The sequence below is a fragment of the Larus michahellis genome, unplaced genomic scaffold (genome assembly GCF_964199755.1).
Source record: "Larus michahellis unplaced genomic scaffold, bLarMic1.1 SCAFFOLD_78, whole genome shotgun sequence".
NCBI lineage: Eukaryota > Metazoa > Chordata > Aves > Charadriiformes > Laridae > Larus > Larus michahellis.
The window spans coordinates 900,764-921,433 of NW_027436116.1; the positions used below are offsets into that span (position 1 = coordinate 900,764).

The 20,670-nt window shown below is 47.5% G+C and overlaps 1 pseudogene; it reads right to left on the minus strand.

Moving 5' to 3' along the window:
- LOC141736956 (endoplasmic reticulum chaperone BiP pseudogene) overlaps positions 1–20,670 on the minus strand; it is a 134,311-nt pseudogene that overhangs the window by 78,416 nt on the left and 35,225 nt on the right.

Sequence of the window (20,670 nt, forward strand, 5' to 3'; positions counted from 1 at the left end):
CCACAAGCTTCTACATGCTCATTTTAACTTAATATCCATACCAAAGAGATGTCACCAGCCCCTCCAAGGCCTTACTGTGTTCACCGATGGGTCTGGAAAAACACACAAGTCGGTGATTGTCTGGTGGGATGACCGCTCTCAACAATGGGAGTCGGACGTTGAGACAGTCTCCAGGTCCCCTCAAATCGTAGAGCTTGCTGCTGTTGTTCGAGCTTTTCGTAAGTGGTCTACACCACTGAATCTTATTACTGATTCTGCTTATGTTGCAGGCGTCGTCGAATGGGCAGAGGCCTCGGTGCTGCGTCATACTTCGCATGCTGATTTGTTTGCTTTGTTGCAGGAACTTGTTTTCCTTTTAACCTCTCGAACACATCCCTATTTTATTTTACATGTTAGATCGCACACCTCTTTACCTGGGTTTATTGCAGAAGGCAATCGACAGGCCGATATGCTCACTCTGCCGGTACAAGCTTTACCTGACCGTATTGCACAAGCTAAGCTTAGTCATTCCTTTTTCCATCAGAATGCAGGGGGCCTCAAACGTCAGTTTGGCCTCACTTCTCAGCAAGCGGCGAACATTATCGCTGTCTGCCCTGATTGTCAAAAACATTCTTTTCCTACGGCACCAGGTGGGGTTAATCCCAGAGGCTTACAAAGCCTGCAATTATGGCAGACGGATGTCACACACTATCCAGAATTTGGGAGATTAAAATACGTCCATTCCTCTATTGACACCTTTTCAGGCGCTCTATTTGCCTCCTGCCATGTGGGGGAGGCGGTGAAAGATGTTCGCAGGCATCTGCTGCGTGCTTTTGCTACCTTAGGCATCCCTGCACAAATCAAAACAGACAATGGCCCTGCTTATATCTCAGCTGCACTTAAAACTTTTTCTATCTCTTGGGGGATCACTCACATCACTGGGATCCCACATTCCCCTACGGGCCAGTCCCTGATTGAACGCTCTCATCAGTCTTTAAAGCGCTTGTTACAACAACAGAAAGGGGGAGTAGGGACAGCCACCCCTGAAGAACGTCTACAGAAAGCCCTGTATGTTTTTAACTTTTTAAATTGTTCTTTAATAGATAACAACCCTCCGATCGTTCGCCACTTTAACACAAACACTTCTTTTGAAGCCAGCGTAAAAGCTCCAGTCCTGATCCGCGACCCTGAGACAGGTAAGGTCTTGGGGCCATACCCCCTTGTCACATGGGGCAGAGGCTATGCTTGTGTTTCCACAGAACGAGGCCCCAGGTGGATCCCAGCGAAGAGCGTGCGACCTTTCCGTGAACCCCTACCACAATCGGATGGCCACAACACCAATCCACAGCTAGATCATTCCCCTGAACGGCATACCAAAGAACATTCGGAGGACTGATGCAGTGCTTTTATGGACAATAGAGCAGAGACTCCAGTAGAACATATTCATTGCGTCGCCTGTGGTAATTGTGACCCTTAGGTTTTATGCGACTGCTATCGCTGTGGTAAGAGATGGTAGCGATGGTTAACATTGGCCAATAGATGGTGTGACAGTTGCCTAATATATGAAGTTAGCATTGTAAGAATTTAGCATTGCAAAAAAAAAAAAAAAAAAAAGGGGTGGGGGGAAGAGTCCGTCAAACATTATGATCCTGTTAACACTTTTTTGTATATGTGCAGCCTGGACACATGCCAATCCTTTGCCAGGGTACCACCCTCACCTTTTTGACCCCCGTCAAAATGTCTGGGTTACTCTGTCCAGGTCGCTCAATACAACTAGCTTTTGTGCCAGTCTTGCTACGCCCAGCTCGCCCTTCACCACCTGCTTAGTAGGGGTACCACTGAATAACTCGACCTTTTTACTGTTTAATAACTCTATGACAACCTTACGGAAGCAATACAATATTTCTGGAAGGCTTCCTTTTTCATGGAAAAATCTTAAGGACCTTTTTGAAAAATACGATAATTGGGATGATAAATTACCAATAGGGCCCCAGCCGCAGGAAATTGACTTAGTAGATTCTCTTAATATTTCTCATTGTTTGTTTATTGGCCTTAGGTCATGGTCAGGGGCCCTTAGTAAAGGATTCTCCACCGACCGTCATCTCACCTATTGGTAATGCTACCCTCTGGCAACAACAATGGTGTTTGAGCATTGCTCGAGATGCCACTCACTCAGCCCCCGGTACCATGCTCCCTAGGCGGCTCCCCTTGGGGTTCTTTTTATTTGCAGAAATAGAGCTTGGTCTGGGATCCCTTCTAACCCTAGAGGAGGCCCGTGTACTATTGGACAGCTTAGTCTTGGCACTCCTCACTATCATCCAAGCCCAAAACAGCGGTTACGTTTTACTCGTGACACAATACAAGCATTAGAAAATACCTGTGACGATAATGTTAAGCTATGGAATCGCTGGGAGGTTTTTTTCGCCTCGCTATTTACCCCTGGGGTGGCAGCAGCGAGAGCCCACAGAAACTTAGATGCAATTGCCTGTTGGGTTGTTAAGCAAGCAAATGCTACCAGCCGCATACTATCTGAGATGGCTGAAGACTTGTCTACAGTACAACATGCAGTCCTGCAAAACAGAGCCGCTATTGACTTCTTGCTACTAGCCCATGGACATGGCTGTGAGGATTTTGACGGAATGTGCTGCATGGACTTAGAGGACCACTCTTCTTCGATACATAAGCAAATTACACAACTCCTTGCGCATTCACAAAAGGTGCAATCTGATACGGACTTCTTCGGATTGGGTACTTTGGGTGATTGGTTTGGGCTAAAGGGCTGGCTTAGGAGCCTGGTACAATCTGCTGTACTCATATTAGTTATTATATTGGTAGGCCTTTTGATTCTAAGCTGCGCTCTTTCCTGTGTTAGGTCTATGGTGACTAAAGTTGTTCGACATACATGGTTTATTCAAAACGGCGATACTCCGAAGATTTACACTAGTGTTAGTTCTGTCCAGCTCACTGAGTATGATGACCTTTAAACCCGCGCCTCAGTTCTGCCTTTAAAGAAACAAAAAAGGGGGAGATGTTGGGGGCGTGTCCTGGTTCCGGTGGGGATAGGGTTAACTTTTCCTGGTATTCCATGCCATGTGAGCCACGCCCACCCTGAGCTGCCGGGGGAGGGGGCAGGAAGTTGCTGCTTAAAAGCGGGCTGGGGCGTCCCGGGTCCGACCGGTCGGCGAGCGGCGGGGAGCGGCGGTTCCGTAATCGCGTTTGTATATTCCCCTATCCGTGTTGTTGTTGTTTGCCTGTTCCCTTTGCTGTCCTGTTAAACTGCCTTTGTCCCAACCCAAGAGTCTTGCCTTTTCTTACGATCCTTCCTGTATTAGGAAGGCACGTGCGAGCGGCACGTGGTTCTTTGTTGCCATCTGAGGCTAAACCACGACAGTCCTTTTTGGCGCCCAACGTGGGGCTTGAAGGGTTGACATAACGACAGAATCCAACTAGAACGTGGAAAAAACGGTTTTGGTTTTTTTTTTTTGTATGCATTTATTTTATTAGGTAAGTAGTCACTGGTCATCATGTTGCTTGGTTTGTTCTCATGGCTGTGTTACATAAATTCCTATATGGCTTATGTACTCCCTGCGATGCTGTTTACCGTGTCTGGAAGAGGGATGAGGATTATCATTCTGCTGTCCTGTGCGATATCTGTTTATGATATGATAACATCACTGTTCAGACGGTTATTTTGGGGTGTTTATGTGGTTTTGTTGTCCTGTCCGTACATTGGACACCGTCTCTCAGAATTTGTCAATAGTTTCCCCAGCCCTTTTGCCTCCCTTTTCTCCTTCGGGTCAGGTATGACAGCTTTTGAGAATCTTGAATATCCTTGGGATACTCAAACTTGTGTGTTCCTAGTGCTATGTCTCCTGAATACGTTCCAGGTCTTGTTTAGGGTTAAGCGACTATTTAAGACTACCACCCGGAGATCTGCTCCGAGGCTGGATAGTCAGGGGTGGCATGGCATGTGGGAGAGCATGGGCAGGTACCTAGAGAACTACTCGCCTCCAATGGTCTGGGACTTCACCCCTGAACAATTACAGGACCCTGATAAAGTGGTAGAATATTTGAAGGGAAAATGTTGTGGCTATTCTAGAGAGGCACAACTCACCGCGCTGTGCTGGGCCCTGGCCAGTATCTACCAGGCACTGCTCAGAATTATGCAGCACCCTCAAGGGGAAGAGATGGAAACCAGACCGGCGGCCCCTGCGGCTGCTGCAGCCCCTGCGGCAGACACTGCGGCTAGTGCAACCCCTGCGGCAGACACTGCGGCTAGTGCAACCCCTGCGGCAGACACTGCAGCTACTGCAACCCCCGTGGTAGCCACTGCCACTGAACCAGAGAACCAACCCGTGCCGGTATCAGTTGCCCCCATACAGAAGAAGAAGTACACAAAGAAATCAGTTCGCTTAGTAAGAGATGATGATGAACCAGGGCCATCACGAGAGCAGGAGGAAGAAGCAGAACCAGAGATAATTACTCGATCCCTATCCTTGAGTGAGCTGCGGGATATGCGAAAAGATTTCAGCCGACTTTCAGGCGAGCACATTGTCACCTGGCTGCTCCGGTGCTGGGATAATGGGGCCAGTAGCCTGGAATTAGAGGGTAGGGAGGCCAGGCAGCTGGGATCCCTGTCTAGGGAAGGCGGCATTGACAAGGCGATTGGGAAAAAGACCCAAGCCCTCAGCCTCTGGAAATGACTCCTGTTAGGCGTGAGGGAGAGGTACCCCTTCAGTGAGGATGTTGTATGTCAGCCAAGCAAGTGGACTACCATGGAAAGAGGTATCCAGTACCTGAGAGAATTAGCCGTGCGGGAGATGATTTATTATGACTTGGACAATGCCGACTTACCCACAGACCCTGATGAGGTGCGATGCACAAGGCCCATGTGGCGGAAGTTTGTACGGAGCGCACCATCGTCATATGCCAACTCCCTGGCAGTAATGGAATGGAAAGGTGAAGAGGGACCAACGGTGGATGAGGTAGCTGGCCGGCTCCGGCGATATGAAGAAAGTCTCTCTTCCCCCCTTGTCTCAGCTGTGGAGAAACTGTCGCGGAAGGTCCAGCAACTTGAAGAGAATATGTTCTACTCCCCACCTGCATGGGCCAGCATCTCAGCTATTAGAAGCAGGCATTTCCCCACTCAAGAGAGAGAATACAGAGGGTACACACCACGAGGCACCCTGTGGTTCTACCTGCGGGACCACGGAGAGGACATGAGGAAGTGGGATGGACGACCTACTTCGATCCTGCGGACACGGGTACAGGAGTTGCAAGGAAGGACAACCACAAAAGGGGATCCCTCCAGGAAAAGTGCCGCCCCGGTTTCCAGTGGGCCGTTCCCCAGACAAAGCAGAAGGCCTGATCTTGCTTCTGATCCTCTTGAAGGAACTTCCAAGTCCTTTATGCAAGAAGTGAGTAATGGATACTATGACGAGTATTAGGGGGGCCCTGCCTCCGGCCAGGTGGAGGAAAGGGACAACCGGGTTTATTGGACGGTGTGGATTCGATGGCCTGGCACATCAGACCCACAGGAGTATAAGGCTCTAGTGGACACGGGTGCGCAGTGTACTTTAATACCATCAAGCTATAGAGGGGCAGAACCCATTTGTATTTCTGGGGTGACAGGGGGATCCCAAGAGTTGACTGTACTGGAGGCAGAAGTGAGCCTAACTGGGAATGAGTGGCAAAAGCATCCCATTGTGACTGGCCCAGAGGCTCCATGCATCCTTGGTATAGATTACCTCAGGAGAGGGTATTTTAAGGACCCAAAAGGGTACCGCTGGGCCTTTGGCATAGCTGCTTTGGAGACAGAGGAAGTTAAACAGTTGTCTGCCTTGCCTGGTCTCTCGGAGGATTCTTCTGTTGTGGGGTTGTTGAGGGTCAAAGAACAACAGGTGCCGATTGCTACCACAACGGTGCATCGGCGGCAGTATCGCACTAACCGAGACTCTCTGATTCCCATCCATGAGCTGATTCGTCAACTAGAGGTTCAAGGAGTGATCAGCAAGACTCGCTCACCCTTTAACAGTCCCATATGGCCGGTGCGAAAATCTAATGGAGAGTGGAGGCTAACTGTAGACTATCGTGGTCTGAATGAAGTCACGCCACCGCTGAGTGCTGCCGTGCCGGACATGCTAGAACTCCAGTACGAACTGGAGTCCAAGGCAGCCAAGTGGTATGCCACGATTGATATAGCGAATGCATTCTTCTCAATCCCTTTGGCAGCAGAGTGCAGGCCACAGTTTGCTTTCACTTGGAGGGGCGTCCAATACACCTGGAATCGACTGCCCCAGGGGTGGAAACACAGCCCCACCATTTGCCATGGACTGATCCAGACTGCACTGGAACAGGGTGAAGCTCCAGAACATCTGCAGTACATTGATGACATCATTGTATGGGGAAACACAGCAGAAGAAGTTTTTGAGAAAGGGAGTAAAATAGTCCAAATCCTTCTGAACGCTGGTTTTGCTATAAAGCGAAGTAAGGTCAAGGGACCTGCGCAGGAGATCCAGTTTTTAGGAATAAAATGGCAAGATGGACGCCGTCAGATTCCAATGGATGTGATCAACAAAATAGCAGCTATGTCTCCACCAACTAGTAAAAAGGAAACACAGGCTTTCTTAGGTATTGTGGGTTTCTGGAGAATGCATATCCCAGATTACAGTCAAATTGTAAGCCCTCTGTATCAAGTAACCCGGAAGAAGAATGATTTTAAATGGGGTCCTGAGCAACGACAAGCTTTTGAACAAATCAAACAGGAAATAGTCCATGCAGTGGCCCTGGGGCCAGTCCGGGCAGGACAAGATGTTAAAAATGTGCTCTATACCGCAGCCGGGGAGAACGGCCCTACCTGGAGCCTCTGGCAGAAAGCACCAGGGGAGACTCGAGGTCGACCCCTAGGGTTTTGGAGTCGTGGATACAGAGGATCCGAAGCCCGCTACACTCCAACAGAAAAAGAGATATTGGCAGCATATGAAGGGGTTCGAGCTGCTTCGGAAGTAGTTGGTACAGAAGCACAGCTCCTCTTAGCACCTCGACTGCCGGTGCTGGGTTGGATGTTCAAAGAAAGGGTCCCCACCACACATCATGCAACCGATGCTACATGGAGTAAGTGGATTGCACTGATCACGCAGCGAACTCGAATGGGAAACCCCACTCGCCCAGGAATTCTGGAAGTGATCATGGACTGGCCAGAAGGCAAGGATTTTGGAATGTCACCAGAGGAGGAGGTGACGCGTGCAGAAGAGGCCCCACCATATAAATAAACTGCCAGAAAATGAGAAGAAATATGCCCTGTTCACTGATGGGTCCTGCCGTATTGTGGGAAAGCATCGAAAGTGGAAGGCTGCTGTGTGGAGTCCTACACGACGGGTTGCAGAAGCCAGTGAGGGACAGGGTGAATCGAGCCAGTTTGCAGAGGTGAAGGCTATTCAGCTGGCTTTGGACATTGCTGAGCGAGAAAAATGGCCAGTACTTTATCTCTACACTGACTCATGGATGGTGGCAAATGCTCTGTGGGGGTGGTTACAGCAGTGGAAGCAGGGCAACTGGCAGCGCAGAGGCAAACCCATCTGGGCTGCTGAACTGTGGAAAGATATTGCTGCCCGGATAGAGAATCTGGTTGTGAAAGTACGCCATGTAGATGCCCATGTACCGAAGAATCGGGCCACGGAGGAACATCAGAACCAGCAGCAGGTGGATCGGGCCGCTAGGATTGAAGTGGCTCAAGTGGATCTGGACTGGCAACGTAAGGGTGAACTATTCATAGCTCGGTGGGCCCATGACTCCTCAGGCCATCAAGGGAGAGATGCGACATATAGATGGGCTCGTGACCGAGGGGTGGACTTGACCATGGACACTATTGCACAGGTCATCCATGAATGTGAGACATGCGCTGCGATCAAACAAGCCAAGCGTGTGAAGCCTCTTTGGTATGGAGGGCGATGGCTGAAATACAAATATGGGGAGGCCTGGCAGATTGATTATATCACACTGCCACAAACCCGTCAAGGCAAGCGCTATGTGCTCACAATGGTGGAAGCAACCACTGGATGGCTGGAAACATACCCTGTGCCCCATGCCACTGCCCGGAACACTATCCTGGGCCTTGAAAAGCAAGTCCTGTGGCGACATGGTACCCCAGAGAGAATTGAGTCGGACAACGGGACTCATTTCCGAAACAGCCTCATAGACACCTGGGCCAAAGAGCATGGTATCGAGTGGGTGTATCACATCCCCTATCACGCACCAGCCTCTGGGAAGATAGAACGATACAATGGACTGTTAAAAACTACACTGAGAGCAATGGGTGGTGGGACTTTCAAACACTGGGATACTCATTTAGCAAAAGCTACCTGGCTAGTTAACACCAGGGCATCTAACAATCGGGCTGGCCCTGCCCAATCAAAACTTCCACGTACTGTAGAAGGGGATAAAGTCCCCGTAGTGCACATGAAGAATATGCTAGGGAAGACAGTCTGGGTTAGTCCTGCCTCAGGCAAAGGCAAACCCATCCGTGGGATTGCTTTTGCCCAAGGACCTGGGTGCACTTGGTGGGTGATGCGGCAGGATGGGGAAGTCCAATGTGTACCTCATGGGGATCTGATTTTGGGCGAGAATAGCCAATGAATCAGATTGTGTGCTGTTAATTGATAAGTAACACTGTCACTGTATGTCCTCATTGCTATAATTGCTATCAGTTGTACTACAAGTAAGGCACAGGGATGATGGGATCAGAACTGATCTCAGCAGCTGGCGCCCAGCAGTTTCCTCAAGATCTACATCTTCAGCCCACGGACTGCGTGCATGAGCCACACCAGGTGCACCAGTCACAAGCTCCGAAAAATACAGCATGCAACAGACCAGCACCACCCAGCATCTCACCTGCCCTGAGAGACTGTTCTAACAAATGGAGCCCAAAGCCGTGGATTAAAAGAACTCAACGGACACTTTGGAGGGATGACCCATAAACTAAGGGCATTATATGTGTGTGTATATATATATATATAACAGGGGAAAGGGGTGGCAATTCATTGGAACCTGCTGGGCATGGCATAGATGGTATGGAATAAGGGGTGGATAATGTCCTGGTTCCGGTGGGGATAGGGTTAACTTTTCCTGGTATTCCATGCCATGTGAGCCACGCCCACCCTGAGCTGCCGGGGGAGGGGGCAGGAAGTTGCTGCTTAAAAGCGGGCTGGGGCGTCCCGGGTCCGGCTGGTCGGCGAGCGGCGGTTCCGTAATCGCGTTTGTATATTCCCCTATCCGTGTTGTTGTTGTTTGCCTGTTCCCTTTGCTGTCCTGTTAAACTGCCTTTGTCCCAACCCAAGAGTCTTGCCTTTTCTTACGATCCTTCCTGTATTAGGAAGGCACGTGCGAGCGGCACGTGGTTCTTTGTTGCCATCTGAGGCTAAACCACGACAGGGCGGCTAGCAGAAAAGTACGAGTATGCAAGAAATTCGAGGGTATGCCGACCTTGCAGACCTGAGACAAATAAATCTGAGGAGCCAGGGAACAACTGGCCTTGCAGGTCTGAGATAAATAACCTTGAAGAAGTAGGGAGTAGGCAACAAGTTATCACTGTAGCTTTTAGCACATTCCAAAACTGTAGCTTCTAGCATGTAGCGAAACCGCAGGTAGGAGGGATTATTGTAATGAAACATTTAGAGCTAAGCCAATTAGAAATGATAGAATTTGTGTAATTTATGTAACTGTTAAGTAGCTGTATAAAAAGCTTTCCAACGCGTCTAATGAACTGACATCTTGCTTGCATCAAGCAGCGTCCCGTCTCTCAATCGCGGCAGCCCTGGGTCACATCTGCCCCACCCCAACTGCGCGCACACCGTGGCACTTGCACACGGGCGCACCATCTCCCCCGGCCCTTCCCATTCCCCCCTTTCGCCTCTCACCCCCCCCCCCCCCAGCAGGCCTCTCCCCCAGCCCCAATGCCCCGTCTGCCGCCGCACGCACACGTACACACAACATCCACCCCACCCCCTCCAACGGGCCCGAACCTCTCGCGTGCGGCAGACGCAGACGCAGACAGAGCGTCTCCCCCCAAGCCCCGCTGCCGCCACCGAATTACCGCCCACCCCCCCCGCCACACCCCGCCGTCCCCCTTCCCCCCCCCTCCCCCGCCTCTACTCACCACCCGGTTCACTGCGAATCCGGCCGCCCCCTCCCCACGCTGCCCTCGTGCAGGTTTGCCACCCACCCCCCCCACCAAGGACGGCGGGAGACTTTAGGACCCAGCGGAGTCCCTGCCGGCTCCGTGCCCGGGCGGGTTAAGGGATTCCCGGTGGCGAGCGGGGATCTAACCCCGGCTGCCGAGTCTCTACCCTGCCGCGCCCCTGGCCGTGCCCGTGCCCCGGCGCTCCCGCCTTCCTTTCTCAGCCGCTCGCTCGCTCGCTCGCTCTCTCTGCTGCGCGCCTGCCCGCCCCTGCCGCGGCTGGAGAACCCACTGAACCCCCCCCCGCCCCCAGCACACACACCGCCCCCCCCCACCTCACCGACCCAAAACCTACTCCGAAAAGAGGCACCGCGTGCCTGCCGCCCTCTCCCCGGCCCACCTCTGCGCCGTGCTCGCCGCCCGCTCTCGCCTGCCTCTGCACCGGCACCCCTTCCCCGCCGCTGCCGCCTGCCGGGCAGGGGTGTGCTCGCGCGCCCGCGCAGGGCGCGAAGCCGCGGACCGCCACGCCCCACCCCCACCCCCGCCCCCGACCCGATCCGGGTCAGGGTGGCGGCTCTGCCAGTGGCGCTTAAATCACGAACGAAAAAAAGGTAAAACTTATTTTTTCGCCCCCCCCACATCCCCCCCCTCGCCCGACAGCCCCCCGCCCGGACGATCCGGGTCAGGCTGGCGGCTATGCCAGTGACGCTGAAACCGTGAACGAAGAAAAGATCAAAATACACAGCTTTTTCTCAAGAGTAACGTAATCCAGATCGACATCTATGAAGTCACTGACATTTACATGTCATTTACATGAGAGGGAAGAAGTTACCAGCAGGAAGAGATCTCTCCTTCTTGGAAATGAATTCCGGCCTTTATTTTCAGAAGAAAGAACTGTCTCCTCTGCGTTAGGCCCTGCCTCCTCTAATCTTTGTGCTCTTTCAAGACGAGTAATTTCATTGCACAGCACTACGTCTGTGCACCAAGGGCCATCGCTAGTGCTTTCCCGGCCAAAGTCACATGTTATTGAGCCAAAAATGCAAGCGATTCCATAGCCAAACACGGCATTACAACAGTTTCAGAGGGCCACATCTGCTATTATGCCACACGGGCACATTGGTATAAACTTATAAACAACTGGGCACATTTTCACAATTCACACAGTCTGCGTTCAAACAAATTAGATTGCGCTCTCCACTGTACATATACTACACTTTATGAAATTGTGCAGCATTCACAGAATGGTTCTCTGACTACCATCACTAGAAATTCAAAAACAGTGATGCAGTTGTCCACGTTACAGAAACGCTTCTCTTTTGGCTGTTCAAAACCCCCCTTAAATGTCCACAGCTTACAGACAAATCAAGTCTTCCCTAAAAACTGTGTTAGTTTCCAATGCAAAATTAACAAAACTTATTAAAAACGGTAGACAGCTAAAGCGCTTCTTCTCAGTGTCCTGAAGAAGACCAATACTACAACGTCATCTTGAGGCTGATAAGGTACTCTCCTTTTATCTTCCAAAATGGGAACTACTCTTTACAGGATGGTATCAAAATATACACACATTTTAAAGTTAAAATTAATACTTTAAATTAGTAGAAATTTTATTAAAGTCTTGTTCAAATTACAAGTGCTAGCCAGATACAGATGACAGTATAAGATGTAAAAGTACAAAGAAAATGCTTTTTTAAGTATTTGACGAGAATATTCATATACCTTAGTAATCTGGGCCGCAGAAATGGATGCAGAAGAGTCACCAATCTGTTCACGAGAAAAGAAACACATATTCAAGTTCTACAATCAAAACACAGCAATAGCTAACCTCTACTGTAGTCCCAAAGCCTGCACTATAGCCTCTGACTGTCACTGAAAGCGGCATTTGTATTTGTTCAAAGCAAAGCCCAGACCTACGACAGCTTAAGAGCGTGGTTAATGCGGTTAATGAGAAGAAACTACAATTACCAAACCCGTTTGAGATCAACTTACTGCTCCGGAATATCTCAGAGAGGGACCCTTCTCAAATGCTCACGACTGCTTAAAAGTCAAAGGGGTAAGGGAGCTGTCAGTTTTCAGCTAAAAAGCATGTAGAAAATATATTGAAGTTTATTCAAGAAGGAAGCAGCACTACAGGAAACTTCAGTGTAGTTTGAAAATTAATCAGTTCGTGTCTCATCATTTAGAAATGCACACGGTTACACTTGCATGAAGACAGCAGGTGCCTGTCAAAATAAAGCACCGGCATATCAGCCCCGAAACGTGAACTCTGTCTCTCCTGTCACTACGTTTAAAAATGCCAAACTCACCATACCCCACAAAACCCAAATAAGAACACCAGTCCAAAACATCAGCCATAAAAGTAACACACCACCTAGTCTAGAAAAAAATTTACTGCTCCGCTTATTGAAATAAAGGTGTTTACCAGGACGGAGCAGTCTACAGAAACAGAAAACTGATTTCTTGTATTTTATTAGACCGCAAGCCATACTACCCAAATCAGTTTGGGAAGTGTGAGAAATTAGTCTAGTCCGCCAATGAGTCGCTTTTCGTAAAATATAAAAGCTTACAATGTGTAAGCCAAGCTGTGCTGGCTTTGCGGAGCTCCCCCCAGCCCCCACCGCTGCGCAGACACGAAATAAACACCCGTCTCCACTCCGTGTGTGGCTCGGCTCTTCGCACACCCAGATTTGGGCCAACACCTTCACGCTCCATCTGCCACTCTTTTTCCCATGCGCAAAACAGGCCCGTGCTCTCTCACGGCAGGCACAATCACCACCGTTTTGCAGTTTTTCAGAGAGTGGGAAGGTGCTCTGTTGGAGTCTAGCATTAAACAGTCCTGTACTGACCAGGAACTGAACCATAACGCTTCATAAACTATTAAGTAGTTCCTGCATTTTTTTAGGAAGCAGTTATTATATGGCCTGCAGGCAAGAGTCTGATTTCTTAAAGGTGGCGATAGCACTCCTTTCTACTAAACAGTTATCAAACGCAGGCGATAGATAATTCGTGTACTAGTTAGTACATTTGCCCAACAGCCATCTTCCTCTTCCAATGATCCTACATTCTCGTGACTTTTTTCCCCTCTAAATTTCTACTGAGGTATTTCCTGCCAGTCCCTCAAATCAATCACGCAGAAGAAACTTGTACACAGCCCTAAGGTAATACTGCAGAAGAACTGGGGGGACAAAATCCAAACCCAACCAGCCAACCCAACCCTCAAAAACCAAGAACTGACAGTAAATTTATTAACTCCCATTTCAAACACAAGACTAGACAGAAACTAACATGAAGCACGTGGGAAAGGGCACCAAAAATAGGAGGAAAAGGCTAGTCTCACTGCTGGAACGTTACGTGTAAATTACAGCCGTTTCCTAAAATCTGATTGTTTGGCTGAACTAAACATTCAGCCAGGAAGGATCACGGTTGTGCCTGACGGTGCTATAACAATGGGCCTGGCGCTGCGTTTCTGCAGCCTTTAAGGACAAGCCCTTACTAGAAATCCTCGCAGTTACCGAAACAGTAATACTAAACCCAAACGGAGGCACTTTCTTGCTTTGGCTGTAGTAACAGTAGGACAGCAGCGCAAATTTGGACGTATAGAATGACAGCTAATAGAAGAGCAAGACAAGGAAGAAATACTCAAAGTAAAACCTTTTGTGCATCCTGTTCAAAAAAACCATGACTAATTTTAATTTTGCTGCTTTACTGTTCAACAGTAATTGGCAAGCTTTTTGGTGATTTATTCCTCCCACACTAAGATCCAGGTTTGTCTTTGAAATACATGCAGAAATACAGGTATTTAAAAAACCAAATCAAAACAAAAAGCCCACGCTTTGAACCAAGAGTGAGTTAGCTTTAAGAATAAAGTTAATTGTGTCTCCAACACCAGAAGCACCCGAGGCTGCAGTGCTTTTACAGGGAGAGAGAGAGAGGATTTGTAAAGAGCGATGCAAGGCTTCCACCCTCCCCACGGCTACCCACAACCCAAATCAGGTCCAGGCAGAGCAAACTAGAAGGGAACGTTTCTGCTTCGTCTTTCATTTACTTTAAGTAGTTCTAGCTAACACTGAGGCTTCCCTCCCACTCCAGGAGTTTTCCTTTTTTTGGAGACATCTGTGCTAGCGGATGGCGAGATGCTACTCAGAAACGTGACACAGACACGCCAGGGAAGACGCGAGGCGAAAAGAACGTTAACCTGCTTTTGGAACATGTGATTTGTGTTTATGCACATGCTAGTAAACAACAAGAAAAATAACCCTTTTCAAGAAATAAAAACTCGACTGAATTAGATGAAATACTATAAACATGGTTTACATAAATGCATAAAATTAACTCCTTGGGTCACTGGGCCAGTAAACTAACTCAAACTCACAATGCCAGGCATTCATGCATTCATGGCCAAAAAGGAATTCGAACCACTCGGTGACAGAATTACAGGTGTCAGATTAAGACGTAGTGTTTTTAGACCTACATACAAAAAATTTACAATTTTAAGTTGATTGGATACTATTCCATGAGGATCAGAGGCTGCATTCTTCACAGAACACAGAGCCAGAGTTCATCTGTTTCTAGATTTAGCTGATCCTAACAGCTTATCAAGGCATCAGATCCAGTGGTCCAGGGTCAGTGGAATGCCTCACACCACAGCAGTGAAGTACTTAAAATAAAGATGAAAAATAAAAACCACCAAATAGTGATTTTTATACTGTAAGGACTATTTTGAAATGTGTAGTTACGCATAGCATTCAACCCAAGTGGCAAATCAAGATCTAGACCATCACCAGTCAAGTATTTCCTTGTGTTAATTATATTTTAGCAGCCGAATGACAGTGTTTTCAAACCCGAAGAAAAACGCTGCTCTTTTTCCAAACGTAAAAAAAGAAAAAAGGGTGAGACTGTGATTTTACATACCGCTTTTGATGTTTCACTCACTGGCTCAGTTTGACTTCTAGAAGAAGAAAGAAAGGTGATCAGAATTTAAAATAAAGCACTTGTACCCAGCAAAAAGCAGCAAAAACAGATTATAAGAACGGATTGTCAAAACATTATGTTCGGATAGTCTACTGAATGTGGAAATTTATTCGTATACATAAACTGTTCTCTCTTGTACACTCAGTGCAAAGAAAAAAAAACCCAAATCACATTTCACCTTTGTCACAAATTACTCCAAGACTTACAGATACAGAAGACAACAGCACAAGAGGAAGTCCTCAGGTATTTTGTCTCTGCTACCTAAGTATCAAAACCATCATGTCTGTACTATATTTTGTGTTCTTAAATAATCAACCATCAAAACAGAAAGGTAACGTTAGCCAGTCTGTATATCCCTAGTATCACAAATAGGGCCATACACAGTACTTTTATTTCTAAGCAAGAACAGTGATGGTCTAAACACTTCAAAGCACACCTTTACTTAAGCGAACCAAAAATCAGTCATCCGACAAAGACATAACAAAAACGTCAGCAGCAGAGTCTTTAGAAGAGCGTTTCTTTGTGGAAGCCCAAGCACTGTGCTCAGACGGCTACCATATTTAGCCACTAAACGTGTTACATATGCTATGTGGATTCAAAATAGTACTAGAAATGTCACCTGACAGCAGTTTCTAGAATTTTGTTCAACTGAGGAGTCCCGTGACAAAAGAAAATAGCGGCCTTGATTGCCAGAATTTGTTTTAAGATGATCTTGAAAATGCTACAATATTTTAGGAACTATTTATTACATTTGAAAACTTGCTGAGATTCCACATACTCATTGATCCGTATTGCAGAGGCAATTCAAAGGCTGCTGTGGAATTCACGTACAAAGAGAAAGGCTCGCGCTTCCTGCCACTGCTGGACCACCACCAGGCTCACAATTACAGCCACACAGCTCCCGAAGGGGAGCAAGTACAAGGAAACACTGTCAATGACCACCCAATGGTTTCTTCATCCATTTACCTCGAAGAACATACTACAAGGTGAGTAACACATTTTTGAAGGCCTCTCCACCAGTACAGCATACGTTCATCATTCCCAAACTTTAGCCGCTCTGCCAGTGGCTTCTGCAATGTTTCCAGGTGGAGGAGCAGAAAGCTCATCTGCCTGGTGAATTGTCAATGCTAGAACAGCAATGCCGTTCTTCCCTTATCCCCACATACAGGTATTTACCTGATCTTTGGAGCTAGCAGCATCTATCCTCTCATTGTGGGGCAGCATTACAATACCAGGAGAGGGTGCCGGAGGAAATGGAGGATGCACGGACAACGCAGCACTAAGCATACATATTTTAATTAACCCCCAGTGTTTAGAAGCACAACTCTGTGGCCTCCAGAATTACTAGGGAGTACCTGAAAGCACTGCAACAACTACGGCAGTAACATGCCCAAAGCTGACATGCAGAGCCACATAAATTCAGGGGGTTTTGCTTGCAGACACTTCATGAGTACCAGGGTGCTGCTGTACTGTTGGTGCGAGACACAACAGTATCATCGTACTCGCACAAAAGGCTTTAGGATACTGTTCTTTTTCTCTTGCCTTAAACGGACATTGTCTTTAGGAAACTACTAGGAATCCTTTATGAATGAAACTTCTTGTTTGCATTGTTTGCCAGCTGGCAACCCTGGGTCTTTCCTCTATAGCTAGTACGCAAAAAACCCAGATTTGGGCCGTAAGAATACCCTCCAGCCCAAGTGCAAGAAATAGTCAAACACTGAGACTCAGGCTCTTCTGAGATGGGAACAAATCCTAAGATTACACTACAATGTGTAAAAGCAAACACATAAAATAAGGAATTTCTCCATATGGAGATCCATGTAGAGACCATGGGTCTCAGAACAATCAGCCCCAAGAACAAACCCAACAGAGTCACCTTAAAAGTTGTAATTGATGGAGTTTGAACCCCATGTCCCAACAGGACTAAAAATGTCAGCCTGCTTTGGGGCAGATACATTAAAATCTAGCCCAGGACAACAAAAATTAACAGCAGCTTTAACAAGAAAGATACAAGCTGAAAGCCCTGTAAGCTAATATAAATTTAAAAAGTTAACACACCAAAACCCCTAACAAAGAATACAATGGTTCGTGGATACTTACCTAACAGATGTTTTGCTGGTAGCTTTAACTCCTCCAACAGGGATTCTTCTGACAATCACCGATGAGTTCTTAGGAATCAGGGCATTGTCATCGGTGTATTCTGAAAACAAGAGAAACACAGAAAAAAACCCTAGTCCGTTCATAAGGATTAAGGATTAAGTATTAATACGTAATTCCACAGCACTTCAGAGAATCCCCTGACAGATAGAAAGTCTGTCTAGCTTGCCCTGCAACAAAACAGGCACCGAGCTAAAGCATGAAAACGCCATTGCTTCCAGAGCTGTTAACTCAAACAATTCACCTAATGCCACCAGTGCTCAAGATTGAGGGAACGCAGAAGAGACCCTGCCGTCTCTGCCTATTTCTTGGAGCTTCTTCCACCAACAACCACGCTTCTCGGCCTCTCAGTGCTTTACATTTGAATGGAGCCAAAACTGGCAGTGCTAGAATTTGCATCACAGAACTTTTGGCCTTTTTTGAGCTTGCTTTCACAAGTAGGCACAATTGGCTCAAACTAAAGTGGTATCTCCCCTCTGAAGCTAATCATCTCCTTTGAATTAAACGTGAAGGGACGTTAATTCTTTCAATTCCCTTCTTGCAGAGCAGAGAGACTCAAACAAAACTACATACGAAGACAGCCTCTAAAAGCCTTTAGAAAACAGTGTGTGCCTGAAGCTACCCGTGCTTTGCCTTGGCTTACACCATGTCAGTCTTTTGAAAAGGAGGAAAGCCTTCTGACCTTTTACATACGACCCAAAAAAACCTGCCCTTACTACCTGAGACACTTGGACTGAGCAAGCTTAAAATGCAAAGACTTTCCCATGAGAATGGTTTTATATTGTACTTACACCAGCTGGATATGAGTAACTCTTTTAAAGTGCTACCAGCAGCCATTCCCTGTAATCTGCCTACGGTTTCAAATGCTAAAAGCCCTTACCTTTGCAGAACGATGGCCTGAAAACCAAAGATACCGGATATCAAGCCAAGCTCTGTCAGGGAGATTTTGCTCAGGGATCAGACCCAAAATAGGAATAGTTCACAATTTAGACATCATTTTTCAGTATATTCTTCCTATGGGCATGACTTCCTTTGGAGTTAGCAGGAGTTTGTTTTGAAGACATCGCATCACAGCATTACTAAAACCATCAAGCGCATGCTGTAACACTGAACTCGAGCAAGTTCCGAGCTGCAGAGACAGTCTTTGAAGAGCCCTCTTCTTCCTTAAAACTATTCACCTAAGAGCAGTTCAGAGTCCCATTTTTGGTTTTGTACTTTTTTGTCTTTTGCCTGATAAGCAGAATAGCACATTCTCCAAGGGGCTTGAGACAGAATGGTACAGGCAGGAAAGAGTACTCAAGAAACCCTAGTTCTGGAGTTTACCGTTCTACCACGATATTGTGAGAACATCTATGATAAGAAATTCAGATCAAATTAAAAGGAGGCAAGTCTAAATGCACTATTCTTGAGTATGGGCTTTTTGAAGGGAATTCTGCCCTTACAGAACACGCCTCTGGAGTAAACGTGGAAGAGGACATCCCCCCACCCCCTTTGTAAAATAGGTCCCAACCATCCCTTTGCCTTCCTGGCATCTCTAAAAGCATCATCTCATATTTTTCCACTGATTTTTAAAATCCTGTTTACTTTTACCTCATATTAGCTTTGCTTCTAGTACTAGATTTCCATTGTGAAAAGGAACAGTCACTGAACTGTAAAAGCTTGGAGTACTCAGAAAAATCTGAACAAGTAGGCCATCTTCACTCAACCTTCACTTTGTTCTTTCCAAGATCATTTCAACATTTTGTCAGGACTGCTGCACAGACAAAGGTATAAAATGCAATACTGTATGTCCACACATAGGAATTCCAAACATCCCACTTAGGCAGAAAATCCTGGTCTGTTTTTTTTTTCCCTTTTTCTTCTGAAGGTGAGTTTAAGCATCTACATCTGACGAATAACAACTGCAAGTCACGGTTATGCATATAAACCCAAAAGTTGGCATTCATACATGTTACACCAAAACGTATTCCCTAGCTGTGCTCTGAAAACCACTGGGGTATTTTTGTGTTTTCACATGGAAAACACCCTTACCTTCACTATGTATCTGTGCAAAACCAGTATCTTATGAAACACAACAAATTTATTGATGAACTGGGTGCGGAGAGCACAGCCCCGCAGCTCGGGGACATCGCTCCTCTTCAGGAACAGAGGGGAAAGCTCTGGGTGACAAAGGATGCCAGGACACGCTCCAGAAAGAGAAGATCAGCGCCAGTCCCCCCACCTGAGTGCAAAGAAATAGTTGCACCCCAACAAAATAGTTAAGAAAAGAACCCCAAGCCAAACCCACAGCACAGCATCCCCCTCTACAACGGTTTCAGCGGTAGTTACAACCGCTGCACAGCTGCAGGCTGATGGCCCTCCTGGCCCTGTCACAGGACTCTCACTGACAGCAGTTACCAAGGCCCTTTGGGAAGGCTGCACTGTGCGTCACCTTCACGGAAGAGGACCTGCTGCTTCCCTGTGGCTGCCTTTAGCAGCAGAGCCCTCTGGTTCTCCAGCCCACACTTTCCCACCTTGGATGCAGGAGGCACTGGCTTTCAGCCGCTCCTTTAACAGCTGCCTTTGCTGTGCTCCTCTGCTGTCTCCCTTCCCACCGCATCAGTCAGGGTGGGCTTCTTGTCATTCCAGACCGAGCCCCCAGCACATGCTAAAGAAACAACAATTAGCAAATAGGAACTCTACCCATAGCGCATACCTGGACAGCCTATCAAGGTGTAATTGCTCATCCTACCCTTCCCAAGGTAGAGAACAGCCTATACTTTGATCCCGTATCTACCTACTGTACCATCTGTCCTAAAGTTCAAATCGTAATTACCTTTGCAAGAGGATGGCCGTTGAGGAGAAGTGGGCAGTAAACCATCAACGGTTGGAAAAAAGTAGCCAAGCAAGTGGCAAAGGAAGGAGCCGAGTTATCCCGAAGGCCAGCTCAGCCCAACAAAGCTCAGGGAGCTTTGGTCCTCTCTGTCTCCTTCGTAAAGCTAGAAATGGCGCTTTCACCATCAAGCTCCTGTGGGATAGAAGGCAAACTTTTGATGCAGCAGCTGTGTCCTGCCGCGTAGGCTCTGAACTAGCCCTGCTGAAAAAGCTGACCAGCGCACTGGGCTACAAAGAAAAAGCTCCTTGGTAAAGATGGCTTCCGAGACACGCGCAAGAGAACTTGACCAGCAGTGAGCTCACTTATGCAAGTGGGTCTGTTGTTACAAGAAACCAGACGGAAACAAGGTGAAAGCCGCCAAGGTGCAACGAAAGAGGGCAAACTCAGCTACTAAATATGAACGAAGCGTGCTTGCAAAGCGGGTCACGTCAACAACTCCTCCAAAGTGAATGGTAACAGGCGATCTCATGGCCAAAGCCAATAGGTTTCCTAGACTGTAACAATGCATATGTGAATC